This window comes from Pteropus vampyrus, unplaced genomic scaffold (genome assembly GCF_000151845.1).
Source record: "Pteropus vampyrus isolate Shadow unplaced genomic scaffold, Pvam_2.0 Scaffold140, whole genome shotgun sequence".
In the NCBI taxonomy this organism is placed as follows: domain Eukaryota; kingdom Metazoa; phylum Chordata; class Mammalia; order Chiroptera; family Pteropodidae; genus Pteropus; species Pteropus vampyrus.
This window is the reverse complement of record NW_011888921.1, coordinates 251197-272964: the sequence shown is the minus strand read 5'-3', so window position 1 is coordinate 272964 and position 21768 is coordinate 251197. Positions and strand designations below refer to the sequence as shown.

The 21768-nt window shown below is 38.5% G+C and overlaps 1 long non-coding RNA gene across 3 annotated transcripts in view; it reads right to left on the bottom strand.

Annotated features, from left to right (window-relative positions):
* LOC111744741 overlaps positions 1-21120 on the bottom strand; it is a 105695-nt gene extending 84575 nt beyond the window's left edge. For all 3 annotated transcript variants that reach the window (XR_002782315.1, XR_002782318.1, XR_002782317.1), the window contains exons 1-2: positions 20986-21120; positions 16441-16493 (exon numbers count right to left, since the gene is read on the bottom strand). This is a non-coding gene — a long non-coding RNA (uncharacterized LOC111744741). The remainder of the gene's footprint in view (positions 1-16440; positions 16494-20985) is intronic.
* Positions 21121-21768: the final 648 nt, after the last annotated feature.

The following is a 21768-nucleotide window of genomic DNA, read 5'->3' as shown; positions in this document are numbered from 1 at the left end:
TGTATATCAAGGAAAAGACTATACATAGATATTGACCACAATACCTGGTTAATCACAGGATCCTCAGGAGATACTCAAATTATAAACTTCCATAAAAAGAAAATGGTGGGTTATATAGCTGCCTGGAATGGCCATAGATTCCAGTGCCCACTAGGTTAGCTGTATTTACTGTTATACTTTCTAGAAACTTAACAAAAGCATAAAGGCTAATTTTTAAAATAAACGTGACTCCTGTCACATCCTCTCCTTGCTGCTTTTTCCCCCCTCTATCTCTGATTTAAGACCTTTCTCTTCTTTCTAGAATCTAGAGTCTAGAGCAGGATTCTAAACATCAGTACTATTGGCATTTGAGGCTGGATATTTCTTTATTGGGTAAGGGAAACTGCCCTGTCCATTGTGAAATACTGAGCAGCATCCTTGGCCTCTACCCATTCAGATGCCAGAAGCAATGCCCTTTCCAGTTGTGAAAATCAAAAATGTCTCCAGATGTTGCTGAATGTCCCCTCAAGGACAAAATTGTCCCCAGTGAAGAATCACTCATCTCAAACATGTACTTAGTTATCAAAAAGCTCTAGGAAGCTCTAGAGTGTAATTGTATAGCCCTGAGATCACTTTCAGGAATCTACAATGCTTGCTCCTCTTCTAGACTCAAAAGTAAGGTAGATAGAATTCTCCAGATGTCATCTGCAGATAAAGAGAACAAAGAAGTTTCAATCTTAGAGAAGTTCGCAGAAGTAGCCCTCCATTTCCTAGGTAGTAAGGGAATCAAAAAATAAAAAAAGTTCTAGGATGAAAAGAGTCAGTCTTTAAAATGTATGCACCTTTTCAATTGAATCTTTTTAAACAACATAAGTTATGCGGATAAGCAAAACACAATTTTCCATTTTTACCCACAGGGCTTTTTTGTGCAACTAAATCAGAGAATAAAACTTGAAGATATTCAGATGGCTTCCCTTCTCCATTGTACTTAGCACCAATGCATTAGAAACAATTTTCTTAAAAAGTGGGAAGGAAATGTCTATTGTTAATATGCTGCTTGAGTTTTACAAAATTGGTTTAATTCTGCCAATTTCTTGTCACTTTTCCTTTACCTTAATGAAGTTGTAAAAGAAAAATCTGTACAACATAGTAATATAAATATTGATTTTAGTCGTGTTTGATCTTTTTCACATTTTTCTACTTTAAATTTTTTATCATCTGGCCTGAGTCGGTTACACCAGGGATTAATCAATGAAGTCTTTATTTGGCTATAGATTTGTCTGTGACTTAATACTGTTTTATAGGTGGAATACAAGCAAATATCTCCAAGCATTTTAGTGCAGAGCCAGCAGCTACAGGAGGGTTAAACTGGGAGCAGTTAGAGATGGAATGATTACAAGGAATAGGGCACATTCATTATTTAGTCACCAGAGAAGTCATTCTATAATATTAAAACAGAAACAGAATGTTCTAAACTCTTGTAGAGGATTCACATTAAAGTATTGTATGTAGATATAAATATACACATACATTTGATTTAATCCTCACAACAATCCCAAAAAGGTAGATACTGTGATTATCCCCCATTTTTTCTGGTGAGAAATTGAGGCATGAAAAAGTTAAATAACTAGCTCAAAGCCAAAATGACAGGATTTGAACTCTGGTAGTTTAACTCTCAAACTCTTTCAACTATTACACAGAACTGCCTCTTTAAGAAGTTAGAAGCAAGGATCTGAGAAGGAAATGGGATTATTGTCCCAAAGATGTATAAAGATCATTTAAAATATGGCTATATTGAAGGAAGACCTGGCAATTATTCTGTTAATTTCATTTCTATAGAGAGATATTCCTTCAGAATTAAAGAGAAGGGAGGAGGGCTGAAACTACCCTTCTGCTCTCTATACTCAACAAATTAACCATGTCATTGCCAAATGCCAAACCCACTTGGTAGATACAGCCATAATGTTATTCTTTAAAGGTAAACAGTTTTGCAAACAAGCATCTTCCCACTCCCACTGATGACTAAAAAGCACCTCTGTGTGGGAGGCTGAGAAATTACCTCAAGTCTGGAGTAGGGACTCCAAACCCATGAGGAGACTCTTCATGGTTACCTCAGAAATACTGCTGGGGCTTGGGACTGGCATGCTCCCATCTCCTGCTACCATTTCTCTTTCCTCTAGTCTTAGAAGTACCCTTGCTTTCCCCACTTTCTACTCCCCAGTCTCCCCGCCTCCACCGGCCCTCTCAACACAGACATTCCAAGGTTGTGTCCTCAGCCAATGTCATGGATCCAATCACCTCTTATAAAGTAACTCTAAATCAACTTCTACATCAGCAGCCTGAGCTCTCTCCTGACTTCCAGACCCACATTTCTAACTTCCCACAGGACAGTTCATTCGTGTGCTCAAAATAGGACTCAGATGCTCCCCCCTCAAAAAATAGAAAAATTCCTATGTCTATGATTATAGCTAATAGCCATTGTCTGTGTCACCCCAGTTCTTCACACCACTTCTTTCCACTTCCTAACATTTACCTAAGGTCTATCACCTTTGTTATCCTTCTCTTCATTTTTGCAGCCCACCTGGATTTCTGTAATGAGCTCCTAGCAAGTCACCCTGCCTCCAGAACTGTGCTACTCAATACTATAGCCGTGAGTCAAACATGGCCATGGGGTACCTGAACTGTGCCTAGACTGAAATGGGATGTTCTGTAAGTATAATGGCACACTCTATTCAAAGACTTGGTAGGAAGAAAATAATATAAATACATCATTAATAACTTGTATATTGAGTATATTTCAAAATTATATTTTTATATATTGGGTTAAAATATTAAATTATTTCACCAGTTTCATTTTCTATCTTTTAAGGTGGCTGAAATATGACCTCCCAAAGATATCAACATCCAAATCCCTGGAACCTATGAGTATGTTGCTCTACATGGCAAAAGGGACTTTAGGGATGTAATTACGTTAAGGATCTTGAGATAGAAAGATTATCCTGATTTTCTGGGTAGGCCCAATGTAATCAAAAGGGTCTTTATAACAGGGAGACGGAGGGAGATTTGACTAGAGAAGATGCTATGCTATGAGCTCTGCAGATGGAGGAATGAGCCGCAACCCAAAGAATATAGGCAGGCTCTAAAATTCAGAGTTGTCAAGAAAACAGATCCTTACCTATAAACTCCAGAAGGAAAACAACATAGCTACAAAGAAATTTAAAATTACATGTGGCTCCCCTTTGTAGGTCACATTAAATTCTATTAGGACAGCACCACTCCATCCATTCCCCTGAAAGAGTGATCTTATGCCATCACTCCTCTGCTCAAATGCTGTCAGTGGCAACAAATGTGGAAAAAAGTCCAAATTTCGTTTGGTTTTCAAAATATGTCTCTGTCACTTCACATATTCCAGTCTCTGCACTTTCATCAGCACTACACCCCTAAACATCTTATCTTTCAACCATCTTGTCTACCTCTGTTGCCACAAATTTTCCTTATTTTCCTGTTTTCCCTCACTTTTCCAAGATGTTCCCTCTCCCCTAAATTCATTTTGTTTCCATTTATGCCCATCGAAATCCTGTCCATCCTTCAAAATTTAGTATAAATCCTAATTCTTCTCCGTAGCCTTCCACAGCTCCCAATAGTTCCCTGGGTTTTTGCTCCACTGCTCTAGTATGGGTGCTGAGGATTGATTTGTGGCCACCATGGAACTATTTGAAGAGGGGGCTCCTGGGAAAAATCTTCATGAACTGGTGGAGACTCAAAGCTGGTGAGATTTGAGATCAATGCCTCACTGATACAACCTCAATTGTACTCCTAAGCTTGTGGAAGCTGGAACATGAGACAGGAATAGGCAAGAGAATCTGTGATGCCAAATAAAAAATATTAAACAGAAAAGATATGCTACCCAAAAAGGCTTGGATACTATTTATGCAAACCTTTTCAGAACCACAACCAGGGTGCAAGTCTCAAGGCTTCTTATCCATCATTCATTCAAGTATTCTACTTTGCAAGTCATTTTTCTGTGGAGAAATCTCATTTTTCTGAGATCTTTGAAGAGATTTTTCTTTATTTACTTGAATTAAATTTTTTAATAATCATTAATTTCAAACTTAAGTCATTAAAAAATATGTACTGGGAAAAGAGGCCAGATGAAAACTGTTAGGTAACTCGAACATTAAAGGTCCATTGATTATATTTGTAGGTGATGACAGCGCTCTATTCTTAGTTCTCTGAGTGACACCAGCTGTCCACCATGAAAATTCTGAAACATTTCCCCAAAGAACAATGTGTTAAATTATGCCACTTTCACCACCTTGTGAAAGTCATACCCCAGTACTTGTGGTGTGAAATTTCCGCCGTCAGATGAATCAGGGTTGAAATTAGACATAAACTGAAGAAAGGTATCTTACACTTATAGAGTTGTATACAGTCTATATTATTTAGGTTGAGCCACATAGTAACCTTTGGGAGGTTGGTAAAACAGATATTTTTATTCATGTTTTATAGCTGAGGAAATTCCTCATGCTAGGATGTGGTCGAGGGGAAATTCAAACTCATGTTCTCACACATGATCAGAACAGATATTTTAATATGTAGACAACTCACAGACTTAGATTTAAAAAGAAATCAAGGGATTATCTAGTTTAATACCTGGTTTTACTTGCAGAAGTAAGACTAGGAAGTACTTACTTCCTCTCACCACTAAGCTTTTGGCCTTGCTAGTCCAACTTCATAAAAAAATACCCTCCCAACTATCCTCCCTACCCCAAACCCAAATCCTCACATAGAGGCTATTTTCATCCAGAAGACTTGACTGAGTCAGATTCTCTATTCAATAGTCTGCCTACATCATTGACTTCTGCATAGCACTTACCACTCCAGTAATTTTATATTTATTCATGTAATTCTTTAATTATCCCAGATTGTATCATTAATTTAAATGTCTTTCTTCCTTGCTAATCTACAAGCTTCATGAAGGCACCATTGTATCCCCAGCATCAAATAGAATGCTAAATTTGAATAAATACTTAGAAGATAGATTCATTTATCTTCAACTTCTATCTCCTCCTTCTAGTTCAACTCTTTTTATCTAGTGCATGACAGAAACATGAGTTAATCCTTCTCCACTTATATTTAAAAATTGGTCATAATCTTAAGTAATGATTCTGTTCAAAGTAGAGTTTCTTAACCAAGAGAAAGTACAAACAAACTAAAAGATAATGTATTTTCTCTCACAGCCATAGGCCCCTATGCCTAATAAAACCTACCTGTGGAGAGAATCTAGTTCATTAATCTTGTTAACCCAGAGGTAACCCAAGTATCTCAGGCTTCACTAAATAGTGAATGCAGATAGTTCCCTACTAGTATTAACAGCTAGTTGTCTTTGACTCCAAAAGGTGTGTAAACTTTTAGAAAATCTTCCTTCAGCCACAAATATGCGAAGTCAGCTGTCATACTTGTCAGCTGTCATACTTGTCCCCTCTGATCTCCTGGCCAAGGCCGAGTCTGACTCTGTGGGCCAGCCTCCCTCTCCCACTTTGGTGAACTATCCCCAGAGGCCTTCTGGTGTCTCCATATGACTCACACCCAAACTCCATTTGGGCTACCTTAGTCTAGGGGACATGTTTTTATCAATCTGACCAAGCTCACATTTCTTCCCAGAGGATCTTCAGACCCATCGTAAGTTGAGGCAGGAAAATGTGCCTGAGAGAACTGCCCCCTAACTCTAAACACCAGAAAAATCTGTGCCCCAGCTTCTATCCAACAAAACTAACTTGTTTAAATTAAAATGGATAACTAAGTCTTCCAGGTATTAAAGACACTAAGAAAGCCATCTAACATAGTGAGAAATATCACCAAATCCGCAGTAAAAGAGACCTTTACTTAAATTCCAACTCCATCATTTACCTTCTATGTTATCTTGGGTAAATTTTTCTCTGAGCTTCAATTTCCTTATCCATTAATTGAGAATCAAAATGCCTATCTCAAATGATTGGTGTATTAAAAATGAACTAGTATATGTAAAATGGCATGGCACAGAGAAAATGAAATAAACATTACTGCCCTACCACCATCCTTTCAAAGATATTGAATCTAAGATACAAAGAGAGAGGACAGGGACCACTTTACAGATAAACTAGAATAGGAGGAAAAATGTAGGTCCCAATACTTATGTCCATAGATTTATTCAGAACAAGAATTATTTCTTCCAAACTACATTCACACTTGACTATCATTTCAGCATTCAGTCTTCCCTAGGGATCTGTTGATGCAACTACTATCTATCAATCCATTCTTAAGAACATTAAGGCACTGAGGAAGTGACCTTTTGGGATCATCCAGGAAATTATTAAAAGTGTGAAATAAAATCAAATTAATCATAAATTAAAAGGGAAAAATATATTAAACAGAGCTATACTTTTAGGCTTCATGGTATTTCAAAGGACCAATCTAATAGCCACTTTTTACTTAGAGCCTACTGTATATCAGACATTCTATTAGATGCTTGATACAATATTTTTATTCCAAAAATATTTGTAAAGCATTTTCTCTAAGCCAATAACTAACTATACTGGGCACTGAGAATTTAATGATATGCAAAAAGAAATACAGTCTCTGTTCTCACAGAGTCCTGTGCAGGACCCACACACCAAACAAATAGTCACAAAAGTAACTGAATAATTACATAGTATATAAGCACCATGAAGAAAAGGTACAGTGTGAATAAAGTGTACAAAAGTGTAGGCTTCTCAGCAGAGGTGGCATTTGAGCTGAAATCTAAAGGATGAATAGCAGCGAACTAGGAGACCAAGAGGACGAGAAATTTCCAGGCAGAGGAAACAACAAGTGCAAAGACCCTGGGGAGGGGCAGGGCAGAGCAGGCAACATTCCAGAAACTAGGTCCAGTGTGGCTGGTTCACAGACAGAGTGGAAAGAATGAGATCAAATGAGTCTGGAGAGACTCTGCAGGGCCTAGTATACCACAGTGGAAACTTTGATCTTCATCCTAAAAGCAACAAGAAGTCATTGAATCAACCAATTAATTAATCTATTGAGTTGCAGAATTTTTCTGGGATACTATCCTACTACAAGCATTTATTTAATATTAGTATAGAATTAAAATCCACTAGACCACTAAGTAAATACTTTCTGCATCTGATTCTTAATCGAATAGTCTTTGTGAGTTAATAGCTGCCAGATAGGGCTACCTTTTTTTCCACAAACTCCAGTGCAGACTTTTAGAATCAACTAGGCATGATGTTACATATGCTATGCTGCTCAACACATGAGTTCAGTAGAGATGGAAAACTTATTCATGATGCTAAGACAGATCACTGCTTCTCATATATATATATATTATTATAAAAGTAAGATATTTGGAGGTAAAAGCTAAATTTTGGCTTCAAAGGTTCTCAAGACAGCTATATCTGCACCACTAAACATAGCAATCTAGAAGTTCACATGGTGAGAATTAAGCATTTCTCACTCAGTATAAACTGTGAAATGCATTTGAAAATAGAGTTTTCTATTAAAATTAGCTTTTTCTTTCATACCTGACCAGCAACTGCCATCTTGTTACAAAGTCACATTATTTATAGCATGAAGATTATTGAGATAGGCTGGTGCTCTGATCTCCACAAGCTGTCACAGGCTTAGGAAATCACATCAAATGAGGACAAGTTCCTCTTGGCTCACAGTACAATAATAAGATGGTATAAGACCAGAACACAGCTCATCAGAAGACTGCTTTAAGAGAAGGTTTGGGAAAGTAGAAACTTAAGCTAAATAAAGTTCCCAGATGCAAGAAATGTCACAATGAGTCCATAATTTCTTAAAGCTTTTCATCTCTCACCCCATATGCCATGGATAGCAAATATTATCAGTATTGCCAAATCCAGTTATCATTTGTTGCATTTATCAACATCTCTCTTTTTCTTTAAATTTGTTTCATTTTTCTTAAGTTCACTTCATGAGTGGCATGCCACTTGTTAAATAAAAATAAGCTTAAAAGTTTTCCATTTTAAGAATTTTTAGATATCTGTAAAGTAAGCAGAAATATCCTAGGTTCTTTACGAAAGTATAGTCAACTAACCACTGCTCTTTATCTCGGTCAGACTAAGGACCCTGAACCAAATATGCAAAATTCATAAGAGATGGAAAGGAAAAATAAATTATGTGTTAAATATTCAGGATCAATTATTTTCAAGATCATGAACGTATGAGTTCCTATAAAAAATACATGTCCTTGTTTAGTTAATTCCTAATTTCTGAACTGCCAATTCATTCATATCCTTTTTATTATTTCCTGTCCGCCTTTTGGCCATTATGATGATTATTTCTATTTCTCTTGGAATATTGATAAGTGGAAAAAAGCAACAAAATGGAAACAAATCTCTGTGGTATCTTGTTAGCAGCTCTTATGGCAGCTTAGTCTCATAGGACACTGAAACTCTTCTATCCAATGAGATCTCTGCTTAATCTGAGGATGATCGGTTTTCATTCTCTCCCCATCTGTTGTTAATATGTCTAACCAAGACCTTGACCTGCATCTTTGGGGGATTTAAAGAAAAACATAATGTCATGACAAATTTTAACAGCTAGACTCCTAGTGCACTTATAACCTGCACAACACAATTCAACGTAAAAATGTTATGTGGAGTCATGGTAGGAGCACAGACTTGAGTCAGAGGAGCTGGGTCAGCATCTCTGCCTCTGCTAGGAACTTAACTTATGGCCTTTGATTAGTGAAGATTCAGAGCAAATTTCCTCCACCTTTCACAACCATCCCAAGTCAAATGAGACATTCTGTCATCTTTGATACTCATTCAGCACTGTTTCCATATCTTTCATTGGTCTATGTCAATCAATTGTTTGTAAACACATAGATACCTTCTCTATTCACCTCCAAGGCTCACCCAACCACCACCTGTAGTTGCCTTGAGAGCAGAAATAAATCATTCATTTTTTATCTTTTTAGTGATTTGAATGGTGCTTGACACATAGAAGGCCTTCAACAAATGTTTGTTGCATAAATGGATAACCATGAGTTCTCACTTCTGTTTTATCAAATAATAATTCATCTTTTCTTCTATAAATATTTCTAGGCACTCATCAGGACTTCTTTTCCTACAGATTGTGTTCTGGTTGTTATCGGGATAATAAATTTTAGGCTGTCTTAAACTAGCAAAAAATTTAGCACTGACTTTAAAACATCACTTTGAGATATCAAATTCTTCTTGATCATTTAACAAAAATGGGTTCTTAAATGAATTTACCTGCAATTCTCTCACTCCCCAGTAGAATGAGTGTCGCACACAGCCACAACCATATTTCTCGCCCCACATGTTCTTCTAGAACCTCACCATCCCTATCAAAAAGTGGAATCTATATTCTCCCCGCTTGAAGCTGGGTAGGCCTTTGTGACCACTTTGAATAACAGAATACAGGTGCAGTGAAGCTATGTGATTTCCAAGTTAGTTTATAAAAGGCAATACAGTTTCCACCTGGCTCTCTCTTAGAACACTTGCTCTCAGAACCCAGCCACCATTTCTGTGAAGAAGCCCGGACCACACAGAGAAGGCTATATGGGGTGGAAGCAAAACCCCCAACCCTCAGTCCTAGCCAAGGTTCCAGTCACATCCAGTGCCTACTGCCAGGCCTGTGAGTCATCACAGAAGCAGATCCTCCTGCCTTCAATCAAGCTACCCTAGCTGACACTGCATGGAGCAGGGACAAGCCTTCCTTGCCAAACTCTGCCCAAATTGTAGATTCATGAGCAAAATAAAAGATTGCTGTTATTTCAAGCCGGTAAGTTTGGGAGTAGTTTGTTACACAGCAGAAAGTAACTGGAACAGTAAGTGCTATTGTGGGAGCAAACCAGTAGGAGCAAAAACTCAATTTACTTTCCAATTGATTCAAAAGGAAACTCAGAATTTATATGCATTTATATACTTCACATCTTAGAAAATGTTTGTGATGATAGAAAATTTTAAATTTTTAAATAAAAATAAATAAACCAACATGAGCACCGATTCCCTTTTGAATGGAGCCTTTGGCACGTAGAAGCTTTTCCTGTCTTACTACAATTTGGAATTCTGAAGTAGTAAATTTTTCTAATTTTATAAGTCTTCATATTTTCTAACTTTTTCTTTTAGTTTATAAGCAAGTCCATGCCTGAGTTCTTATCTCATTTCCTAATACTTTTTAACCACAGCCAGTAACAAACAATACATACTCCCTACCATTATTTTCCAACCACTTCCCCAAGAGGCACAGGTTACATGGGTTCTTAGTCTCTCTTCTACATTATCACAGACAGGTTTTACCAAATGTTTTGCCACTGCATGTCTCCACTTTTCTAGTCGCCCATATTTGCTTCCCTGATGCCCAACTCTTGCCACCTTCCACCCAACCGCTACGCCGATTTTATACCTTTTAGGTATTGTCAATGCAGAACCTCACTTTGGGTAGCAGTATATGTATTGATTATGATAATGCTACCTGTATACAAATAAATCTCAGTGGCTTAGCCAGTGGTGTGCTGGTAAAATGACTCCCTAAAATAAAATGCTTTGTAGCATTTGCCAATTCCTATATTATAAATGCTCCAGTCATAATGCTTTCAAGCTACCAACTTGATGCCAATGAGCTCAGAAAAGTTTCAACCCAATGTATAAAATCCTATCAACCATGGGTAAGACTAAGAAGTGAGTTCACAGGGAGCCAGGCTGATGAAGGCTCTGCCATGTTCAGCACATGTTTTCCAAGGTGATTTTAAAGCCAACATCCATCCAGCAGTCAGAAGGAAGGAGAGTAGAGGATCCCAAGGGAGGATTTTATGGGTCATTTCTGGAAGTGATGCATATAACTTTCAGTCATATTTCATTGGCCCAAATTCTGCTAACGGTTATACCTAACAGCAGAGGAGGCTGGGGAATTCTGTCTAGCTGTGTGTCATGGTGGAAAGAAAAACAAGTTAGGCAAACACCTAGCCAGCCTCTGCCACATTGCCCTAGATCCATGTTTCAGCCCATCAGTCATTAACATCTTATCAACAGTCACTCAACAATTCAGTTTCCTTAGCCACAAAAAAAGGAAATTACAGTCAATACAGTCTAAAGGTAGCCTAATATCATCAGGAGTTACACAATAATTGTTGCTGGAAGCACTGAGCAAATGTATCTCTGATTGACATTGTAGGAAGAGGTACAAAATATGCTCTGTGTGGCCATGTGCTACTAAGTTCATGGTGAAGGTGGCTCATCCAAGTTATAGTAACAGAACCACTAGTTTGGTTTTTTTTTTTAAATCTGCTCATGCAACCTTGGACACCCAGGATAACAAGGAAAACACTGAACTTGGAACATAGAGAAAGTTTCACAATGAGTTTAACTCTTTTAAAAAAGACAGAGTTCAAGAGGTCTGGGACTCCCATTCCAGTTTTGTCACTGTCAGCTCTCTCTGATTCAAGTCCCTGGGTAAACTTAGAACAATTATATCTAATTCACAGAGTAGTGGTGATTAATTTAAATAATTATTACAAAATACTGGCACACGGAAGATACTCAGTAAATGTTATTTCCTACTCCCCCCCTCACCTAACTCAAGGCATGTCCTAGTAGGCAAACTTAGTTTCTGGTTCTCCTCCACAGATCTTTTTAGCACCTCTACCTCTTGACATGATCTATCACACGTTCTGAAGTCTTCCTCTCTTTCTCCAAGAAAATTTCTGTGGCCTTTCTGTCTGGGGCATAATGGCTCTCTACAAAGCTGGTTAATGGGTTTAGCAATTCTTGCACATTTTGGAGGGGAGAGGGTCATAGATGCTAAATGTCTTGCAATACTCAAGAAATTCCATACTACAAAAAATTATCCTGCCATGATGTCAATAGTGCTTACCACTGTCAGGAATTCTTTAATAGAGAAATTTCGAAAAGTCTTATGGTGAAGACACGGAGAGAAAGGACTTCTTTGTGATACCATATGATGGCCACTCTTCTGTCTCTATGTAGTCTTTGGCTAGCCCATCTCCCTTATATAGTTCTGTAAGAGAAAAAAACCTTGCGCTTCTATCTTCCCCCCAAGTAACTGGACCATGTCCCACCACACTCTTACCCCTAGAACTCTGCCCACTCTTTCTACACATCTGACCTCATGGTCTAACCACATATAATAAACTCTGTGGTAATCATCTCATGGGTTAAGGCCATTTCTTTTCACTTAAAGTGGTGATGATTGACCTGGGAAGCAATAATTAAATCTGGGTATAGATAAACAGCAGGCAAACTTGCACAACCAAATGCCTCATTACAACCTGGTCAAAGTTAAAACAAACGACAACTTGTGTCATTACAACCTGGTCAAAGTTAAAACAAACAACACAAAAAACCCTCACTCAAGTGTGTTTAGTTCAAAGACAATCACTTCTAAGTGTAAAACAGCCTCCTATTCATTTGGATATCATAAAGTTAGAAGTTTATGCTGCCTAATTTAGAAAACTGTTCACTGATGCATATTTATATTTCTGTTTAAAAACTCGAGTGTTAAATCTTTTCCCCTAAAGAGACATTGAGTTGATCAAAGATACAAGATTGTCCTAATTCTTTTCAAATGTAGACCATCTTTTAAAAGTTACAGCAGGAAACTTGTCTATGATTAAATAAAATTAACTCATATGATGCTTGCAATTTAAGATTCTTATCTTTTTGATGGTACTAATCTCAAAGCATTTTATTACTGGATCAAGTCCTTTTTCCCATAGCATGGGTTCTATATCCAGGATCTAGCAGGTCACAGGTTTGCCTTTCAAAGTATACAATTTATGGAATAAAACTCCTCCAAGGCTGAGCTAAAAAGCACAGAAGGTTCTGGAGTGCAGCAGTCTGCCTTAAATCCTGTGTATTCACAGGCACTGGGCATCTGGCCCTCTGGCTCCAAACCAGGGAAGTTGCTTCAGAATGAGCTGGTTCGTCCCTGGAGTGATTTAACCTTCACTCCTCAGACAGAGCTCATTTAAGTATTTTGTTCTTCAGATCCAGTTTTTGGCCCCCTTGTTCTTGAGGGGCTCTCTAAACCTCTTATTTTTTGTCTTATGACCCACAGAGGACCTCTCTAATTAGAATGGAAGAAGCAGATGAAGCTGTACCTAATCACTTTTCCATGAGGCTGAAATCTCTGACATCTCCTCTGCCTTTCAGCTGGGACATTTTGAATCAGCCATAACTGGTCTGATTTTCCCCATTTGATGTGATTACATGAGCGCAGTGTATCAGGAGGCCTAAACAAGACACACAGGGTGGTTGCGAACTAAGGCTTCTTATTCCTTAAGATTAAAAGATATATGATAATTCTGCTTCCCAAGGCCCGAGGCATCAAATTTCTCTCAGTGCAGACTTCCCTCAAATTGGAAAGGAACTGTTATTAAAAACATTATTAACGATCTTCTCTTTCCAAGTAGGGCCCCACAGCCCCTCAGTCAGACAGAGCTGCTTTCCTGCTGCCTGAAGACCAGTTCTTTGGAAACTAGACAGCATCTCGAAGGAGAAGGATATACCTGGTCATACGTATTCTCACTGGGTCCTTTCCTGACTCCAATCCCCACCATGATGCTGCCCAGTAAATGACTGGCAAAAATCAGTCCTCTCCACCAATGACTTGATTGGAAGGAGTACTATCTCAAACCTTATCTCCCATCTACCTCACAATCATCTAAGAGGGCCATATTATTTCTTCCACTTCACACATGGGGAAACAGTGGTCCTGCTTCTATAAGTGACCAAGAGTCAGGGGAAGCAGAACTCAGACTCAGACTGGAACCCGCTGTCTGGCCCCAGGACCAACTTCCCGCCACTGCCCTGCAGCTGGCTTCGCTTATTGGCTCCCTTTCTGGCAGCAGCAGGGGTGCCTGCTGTGCCTGAGCCATTGTTTACTGAGTGGTGCTGGTGAGTTGACTGCATGAAGCCAGCGAGCATTAACTTGCAACTAATGTAGGTCTCTTCAGCTTTGTCTATGACTTTTTTTTCATCGGACAAAGCTATATAGGACACTAGTTTGGATATTTATTTTCATTCAGCCTCCAGACCACAACTGGAGAGCATGTTGCTGCTGGTTCTTAGCAGGTCAATTAGTGGGTGAATGCTGGTATCCTCTGGGAACCATATCCTACTTTACAATATTTGGCCTACACAAACTCCTTTAAATTATAGGAATTGCACTATAACATATTACATACCCGGGTCCATACAATCAAAGGGAACTACCCTAATTATGTTCCACAAAAAAAATGGCTCAATGAGGTCCTGAATTTTGGGGGTAATTAAGGGCAAACCAAAGCTGCTTGTCAGAATTACCCCGTTGCATGTGATTTTCTGTGCTCTGTAGACAAGCCCTATAAACTTTAGTAATTCTTTTGTGTACTTTATATATTTTCATGTATGTTTATCTTTACAGGCTTATGTAAATTTTTACATTTTACAGGCTCAGTTACTTCTGTGGATACTTCCAGACTTAAATGAAATGGTTGCTTCATGAACTACAGATTCAACATTTATAAGATTCATCACTAAAGGCAGGAGTGGGCCTTCTCAAAAACAGATTGTCGATTCACTCTTCTGCCTAGGACATTGACGACACACACTAGGAGCAGCATGTGCAGATGGTGTAAGACCAGCCGACAGAAGCTCCTCCAACTACAGGAGGAGAACACCCTAATTGTTATTTCAGTGGCCTTTGGCATTTCATTACTCTTGCCACTGAGTTGCACTTCTTCCTTTCCCTGCAACTAAATCATTCTGAACAGGGAAGAAATATAATAAACTAAAATTGAATGGATCTGTTCTTCTCTCTTCTATGAAAGCAACAACGGGCTGTGTTAAATATTATCCTCTGACTTTTTATTGTAATATTTTCCTGCATCTAATCACTTTCCCTTCTGCTGTCTACAGCTGAATAGACAACTGGAAGTCAGCTGCATAGCATCCAGTGCAATGGGTTTTTTAAATGGTTTGCTGCCTGCTAATTGTGTGACATTGTCCCTCATTCTGTTCTGTGAATGGACTATCCCGTATACTGGAGCTGAGCAGACAGCTCAGCAGTTTGCCACCACTGGTTTCCTAGACAAGCAAGCATTCCCTCTGCCATCCCTGCAGTCAAGGTTAGGAAACCAGGAAGTAGAGAGCTGGGAAAAGTCCTAACTTCTAGGATGTCCCAGTGCTGAAGTTCTCACTAGGGCACCACTGTCCCAAATCATCAGAGTTCCCTCCAAAACCAATGTCCAGTCTCATCCTCATTAATAGTTTTGGTCACCCACGTGAATACTTTTTACTGCCAGAGGTGGGGGGAAAATGCCTTCATTTTTATGATTTTTTAACTCTGTCATTAGAAATGTTTGAAGCAGCATTTCACCCTCAGGTTGCATTGTGTGGTTATGAACTTCATTTGATCACTGCTTCATCAATTTGACACTGACTGCGGCAATTTATAACTGTTCCAGCTTTCCATCTATTATGGGACCTTCTGCATTGGAAAAAGAAAGAGGGGGAGGGGAGACCTCTGCTGCCCAGGGGAAGTTTAAAAGAATGTGATGTCTTGTTAAAACTTGAAGGGACAGCGAACAGAGGGAGAGGGAATCTCTGAAAACAGCAAACCAAAGCCCAGTAATGAATAAAGCCTTGCTCCTGCTGTGAGCATCAGTGACCTGGCATGTCCTGCAAGGCTGGGGAGTGAATAATTCACTGTGGAGTCATAGGCCTCCTGGTAGGCCACAACATTGCTTTGTCTTACAAATATGTTCTCCCACAGAATCAGACTTGACAGGCAGGTTTTCTCCAGAACTGTTTAAACAAAAGCCTTGTGTGGTGGAAAGAGAACCTTGTGATTTTGGCACAGGGCTCCCAGCACTGAGATTCCTGGTGAGTACTGGGCTTGCTAATAAATCGGCAAGCATCAAAGCAAAGGCAATCACAAACGGAACAGGTAAGAAGACACCAAGGCCTTTTTCACCTCTGATGTAAGTGTGATGAAGTCAGGCAAGAATCCATTTTCAACACACATTCCCATTGAAGGCATGTTCGTTGACTAACTTGGACCCACAAAATGAAGAAAGTATAGTGTAGCTGAGACTCTCAGGTGACTTTTTGACCTTGACTGTTGCAATTTAATTAAAATATATAAAAAAGTGTCTCTCTTTGAATTAAGAACCAGAAAGTCATTGAGATTGTTTAGTTGAATTTACTCTTTCTGGTAGCTTGAAAGTAGACCATAGAGGGTTTTGGGAGGCTAGGGCAATTGGTTGGTTCTCTTTGGTTTTAGAAGAAGGAGGGCCTTAGTGTGAGGCCAAAGAATAAAATAGCCTGAGTTCTCCACCCCTTTTTTTCCTGTAAGAGGACCAGGCAGCCATGAAGAGATGAATGAAACAGAAAGAAATTAGAGCCAGCCTCAAAGAACATCTCGCAGACTTACCTCATTCCGTGTGTTCCCTTTTGCCATCTGAGGAAGGGAAGTACCACAAAGACCTGGAAAAATACAGAGAGATTACTCCTATAGGGCATCTGATACCTCCTCCTAGAGATCGGTATTTCTGTAACTTATCTGATATTCTAAGTACAAGAAGGGGATATGTTGTGTTTGAACCTGGTTCTGAATTAACACTTAAGCATAACTAAATTGCTTATTGATATGTATGTACCAAAAACTGGAAACTAAGCTAAACAGATCTTGAAACATAGACTCCCAAGCAAAGCTCCCAAAACTTTGAGTAGAGACTCAGACCTTGGCCCATCTCATGGGAAAAGGCTCTAAAAACCCTAAAACAAGGATAGCACATGTTTGTTAATTTTCATAATTTTCTTAATTTTCACAATTTGCTGTTTAAACTTAATTTTAGGATTGAGAATCACAAAATATCTTTATAGGATTTGATTAGAATTACACTAATTTGAGAGCTATCATCTTTATAATATTGAATTGTCTTAGTCATGTACATTACTTTCTCCATTTATTCAGTTTTCTTTTATGTCTCTCAATGTTTTATCTTTTCTCCATGAAGATTCTGCACATTCTTTATTAGATGCATTTCTATCTACTTTCTATTTTTCGTTCTTATTGGAAAAGGGATATTTCAATCTATTTCATTTCCTATTTGTTCCAGAACGTTATTGATATTTTTATGTTGATCTTATAGCCACCAACTAATGTTGCTTAATTTTAATTATTTCTAAGAATTTCCTCATACATTATTTTTTGCTCTTCCAGGTAGTGAATCCTATTACCTGCAAATAAGAATAATTTGCTATCTTCCTGTTTAATCATTTTTTCTTTTACTTGCCTTGTTTCATTGGCTGGAATCTCTGGTACAAAGTTGAAAAGAAATATGAACTAAGGGCACCCTTGAGCTCTTCCTGACTTAATGATTATGTTGCTAAGGTCTCACTATTAAGAATGATGTTTAGTTCAGATGTCTGGCAGGTATGCTTCATTAGGGAAAGGAAATCTTCTATCCTTATTTTATAACAGTTGTAATCAGAATTGTTATTATATTTTATCAAATGCTTTTTCTGCATCTTTTGAGATGATGAAAATTACCAGCAGTCTGTAGTACTTTTTATAATTTTAATCCAAAGACTCATGTCTCTCTTCAATTGGGGGACATTTTTTAATCATCATCTTTTGAAATACTGATTCTCCAACATTATCTCTATTTTATTCTTCTCAAATGCCTTGTAAAGATATTTTGGAGGCTTTTAGTCATTCTCCTTTTTTTGTAACTGTTCTTTTTTTTCTTAAATTTTTTCTTAACTTTTACCAGATCTGGTTTCATAATTTCTCATCCTTTTTAATGAAAATCATTCTTTCATTTATCTCTTTGAGCATTCTAAACATACTTATGTCAATGTTTTATTCAGACTACTTTATGAAGTAAACTCATGAAGATTAGTTTTGTAACTGTTGCTTTTATATTGCTGAACTTTTGATTTATTTATTCCTTTTGGAAATTGTTATGCATCTGGTAAAAAGAGTGTATAGCAAAGCTTCACTACATTTGAGTTCATAAAATAAATGTATACAAATAAAATACATGTTTAACAGGTTACATATTAAAATTCTGCATAAGTCTTATGCCTGAAAGAAGTATTTTATTTCAAAAAAAAAAGTTTGAAAACCACTGTAATCCACTAGAATCTCCAGTCCTGGGGAATACAATTTTCCTTAGAGCACTCCTTTTAAGAATGCTATAGTTAGTGTTTTAGGTACATTTCATCTTGTAAGAGAAGGTTTTCTCCCACCTGGGCTCACTACTTACTGAGGAGAGGGGATGCCAACATTGTGCTGAGGCAGTTCTATGCAAAAGAAAGTCCAAAAGTGGAAACCAGAGATTTCTGTAAGGCCAGCATCATGCTTTCTCACTCGTGAGCACAGCATCCTCTTACTCTCATGTCCCTCTTTAAGGTTATGCTTTCTTGACTCTTTTTCCTATTTAGACTTATCTTGCCTTGAACATATCTTTCAGCTTTTAATCTTCCACCTCAACCTAGACAGGCAAGGGGCATGCTCATAGCTGGCACATGCACCAACCTAGCTCTTCCCAACCAATGAGATTTGAGACCAAAGCCTCTAGAACAAACAGGGTGTATTTGTTCAAATTTTTATCTCTGTTCTGCATTCTTCTCTTCAGAATCTATAGTAGCACTTGTGAAATAATTGAATATTTAGGTTAAGGCTTCTATATTCCTCTTCAATTATCCAAAAGAAGTCTCAATACCAAGACTTGCCCTGGAAACAAAACCAAAAGTCACCCCACACCCCATCTTGTCACTACCACATTCCAAAAGTCATTCCACATTCCCTGCCTTGTCACTACCCTAATCAAAGACATAGCAAAGCACCTGAGGAATACTTGATTCAACCTTTTCCCCAATCCCGGAGAAAAGATTTGGAGACCCTCATGATGTAGGGTTCTAGCAGGGCCATTGCAATGAAATGACTACAGGAAAGTTCTAAGACTCCCTGCCACTCGGTTCCTGTCTCTCAGATGAAGAAGTTGTCAGGCCCTTCCAGCCCTTTCAGACTTCAATTTTTCTTCCCATGAACAGAACTAAATAAGTTATTTTCACAGAATTATCCTGGTTTTTTGATTAACACTATCCCACATTGTTCACCACTCTCTAGTCTCTCTGTCTCTGGCCTCCAACAATCCTCTTTTTTCCCAGAAAGTATTCACAAGGTATACATACTTCTGTAATCACAGTGCCAAGAACTTCCTAATTTCCTTCAAAACGTCGAAAGCCTCCTACAATGTCCCCAAAGACTGTTCCTGCTCCACTGACCTCATCTTGCATGGAAACCCACAAGGCACACTGTAGAACCATACTAGCCACCTTAAGCAGTACAAAAGTGGTACAGCACATGATCAGAGAAATGGTCTTTGAAAAGCAAGGGTGAATAAATGCTCCCTGAACCCTAGACTCATCACACGTAAAGAGGGCTGATGGTATCTGCTTTTTTGTGATCATTGGAAGAATTAAGTAAAATAATTCTAAAGCGAGCAGGTGCTCAGAAAATGGTATTCTCATTCTACTCACAATCAAGGCCCATTACCCACATGGTAGAATAGGAGACGAGACAATTCTTAATCAGAGCTACCTGTCTGTGATAGAGAGAACATTTAGTCAGCCTATATTAAACACTTTTTTTATGCCAGTCATTCTTGTAAGCACTTTGCATAGTGCTTATTATCTACCACCTTATAGATGATGTTTTGGAGACCTAGAGTGGTTAATCCAGTCACCCAAAACTGCAGAGACATGTTAAGTTTAAGAGAATCAGATATAGATACCAGAGTAAATAAAACTGGTATGTGCTGAAAGTTAGCAAAAGTATATATATATAAAGGACTGAGGTTTGTTTGGGTACAGAGAGAAATTAGATATAGGAAGTAACCCAAATGATATAAGACTGACATAAAAAACTTAGATATTTGGGTCATATATCAAGCATTGTAGAAATACGTGTAGAACATAGGAATACATGTGAAAAGGCAGTTGGGAATGTGAACACAGGAGTACACAAAGGTGCAATCTGACTAGAATGTAAACAATGGACCAAGAGTTCAGTTTTTAGTCATTCTGGGCTAAATTTACTGTAACTGTTAAAAATAAGGAATGATCTCTATCACATGCAGACTGAGAAAAGTTCAAGTTTTGCAGACCAATTTAAATGTTTAATCTAATCAATTTTGAAAAACTTGAGGTTATCCATGAATATTTATGAAGGATCTTGTTGTGTTCCTAAACTTTAAAAGTGATATCACAAGTTTTAATTTCTTCCTAAAATGCAAACAAGCTACTCATATTATTAAATGTTGTGTTTTTGTCTCTAAACAGTCTGAATGCTGGTCTCAAGTCAAACCCACATCTCTTTTCCCACTACGCAGTTAAGTCCCTGTCTAGCTGAGTATCATACCAGGGGCACAGCTGAATCAACAATAAAAGAAAAGGACAGACTTAAACTGGCCCTGGGGGATGGACTGAAACTGGCCCTACCAGGCGAAGCGGGCAGTCACTTTGCTCCATGTGACAGGGAGACACTCACTGCAGGAAGCAGAGCCCAGTGTCCAAAGTACCAGGCAATGGATAACAGGTGTGGTCCAGTAGACCTGTCAGTATCAGGAAGCCTCATCAGGGAGGCCTAACATGGAATCTAGATGCTAAAACAGAAGATAGAGCAGAGCTAGAGGATCCAGGAGGAGTTGGTAGTTGGCAATGAAGGCAGGAATTGAGCATAAGAAAAGTCTGTCTTCACATAGCAGAAGAGTGTAATTTCTAAAAGCAAAGACCCAGATGTGACTGTGTTCACATCTCAGCAAGGGCTCAGTGATATTAGGCAAGTTATGCAACCTCTTTGAGCCTCCACTTATCTACTTATAAATGGGGATGTTAATATCATCTACTTTATAAATTCTCTGTAAAGACTGAGTAGGATGATGTATGTAAGCACTTAGTACTGTACCTGGCACATAGTAAGTACTAATAGATGATGATGATTGATGATGATGATGATGATGATGATGATGATGATGATGATGATGATGATGATTCAGGGCTTCTGTCACCTGTCTGTGATTAGTGAACTGTTCCAGGCACTGGAAAGTAAACCAACAAGAGCAGGAGAGGAATCAGCCTTCGATGGACTGGGGCTCTAGGCGACTTTGATGAGGAGTCAGGCATTTGGGAACAAGATGCACCAGGGATACAAAGATTGGATGAGGGCACAAAGGAGAAGTATCGGAAGCTCAGTTTTCAGAGGTGGGACACAAGTTCTAAGCCAGACACAAAGCTAGACCAGCAGAAACAGTGATTTGACACTGAGCCCCAGAGTCTTGGGTGGAGCTCCTTCATGCCTCTGTGGAAGGTCAGGGCTGAGCTGGCAGGGGCTGGGGAGCAGCTAGTGAAGACAATAGAGGGTAGAGACCAAAGCAGGTGAAACTCCTGAGCTAGCATTCTCTACACTCTACACTCTCTGTGCTCTCTAGTTTGTTATCTCCTCTTCTGCACAATGCATTCACTAGGCAACTGGATTCGATTATCTACAGTGGTAGATAATGAGGTTCAGTACTCTTTCCCCCAGGGACATGTATCGCAGGATTTCAGATTAAGTTTTACAGTAATAAAGCAGCCATGAAAACGTGGTTGTCCCAGATCCCTACTCTCCAAAAAAATGTTATATCTTCCAGACATGATACATTTAAGAGTGAACATCATAAGTTTAAAGTGTATATTTACTTGATTCTGT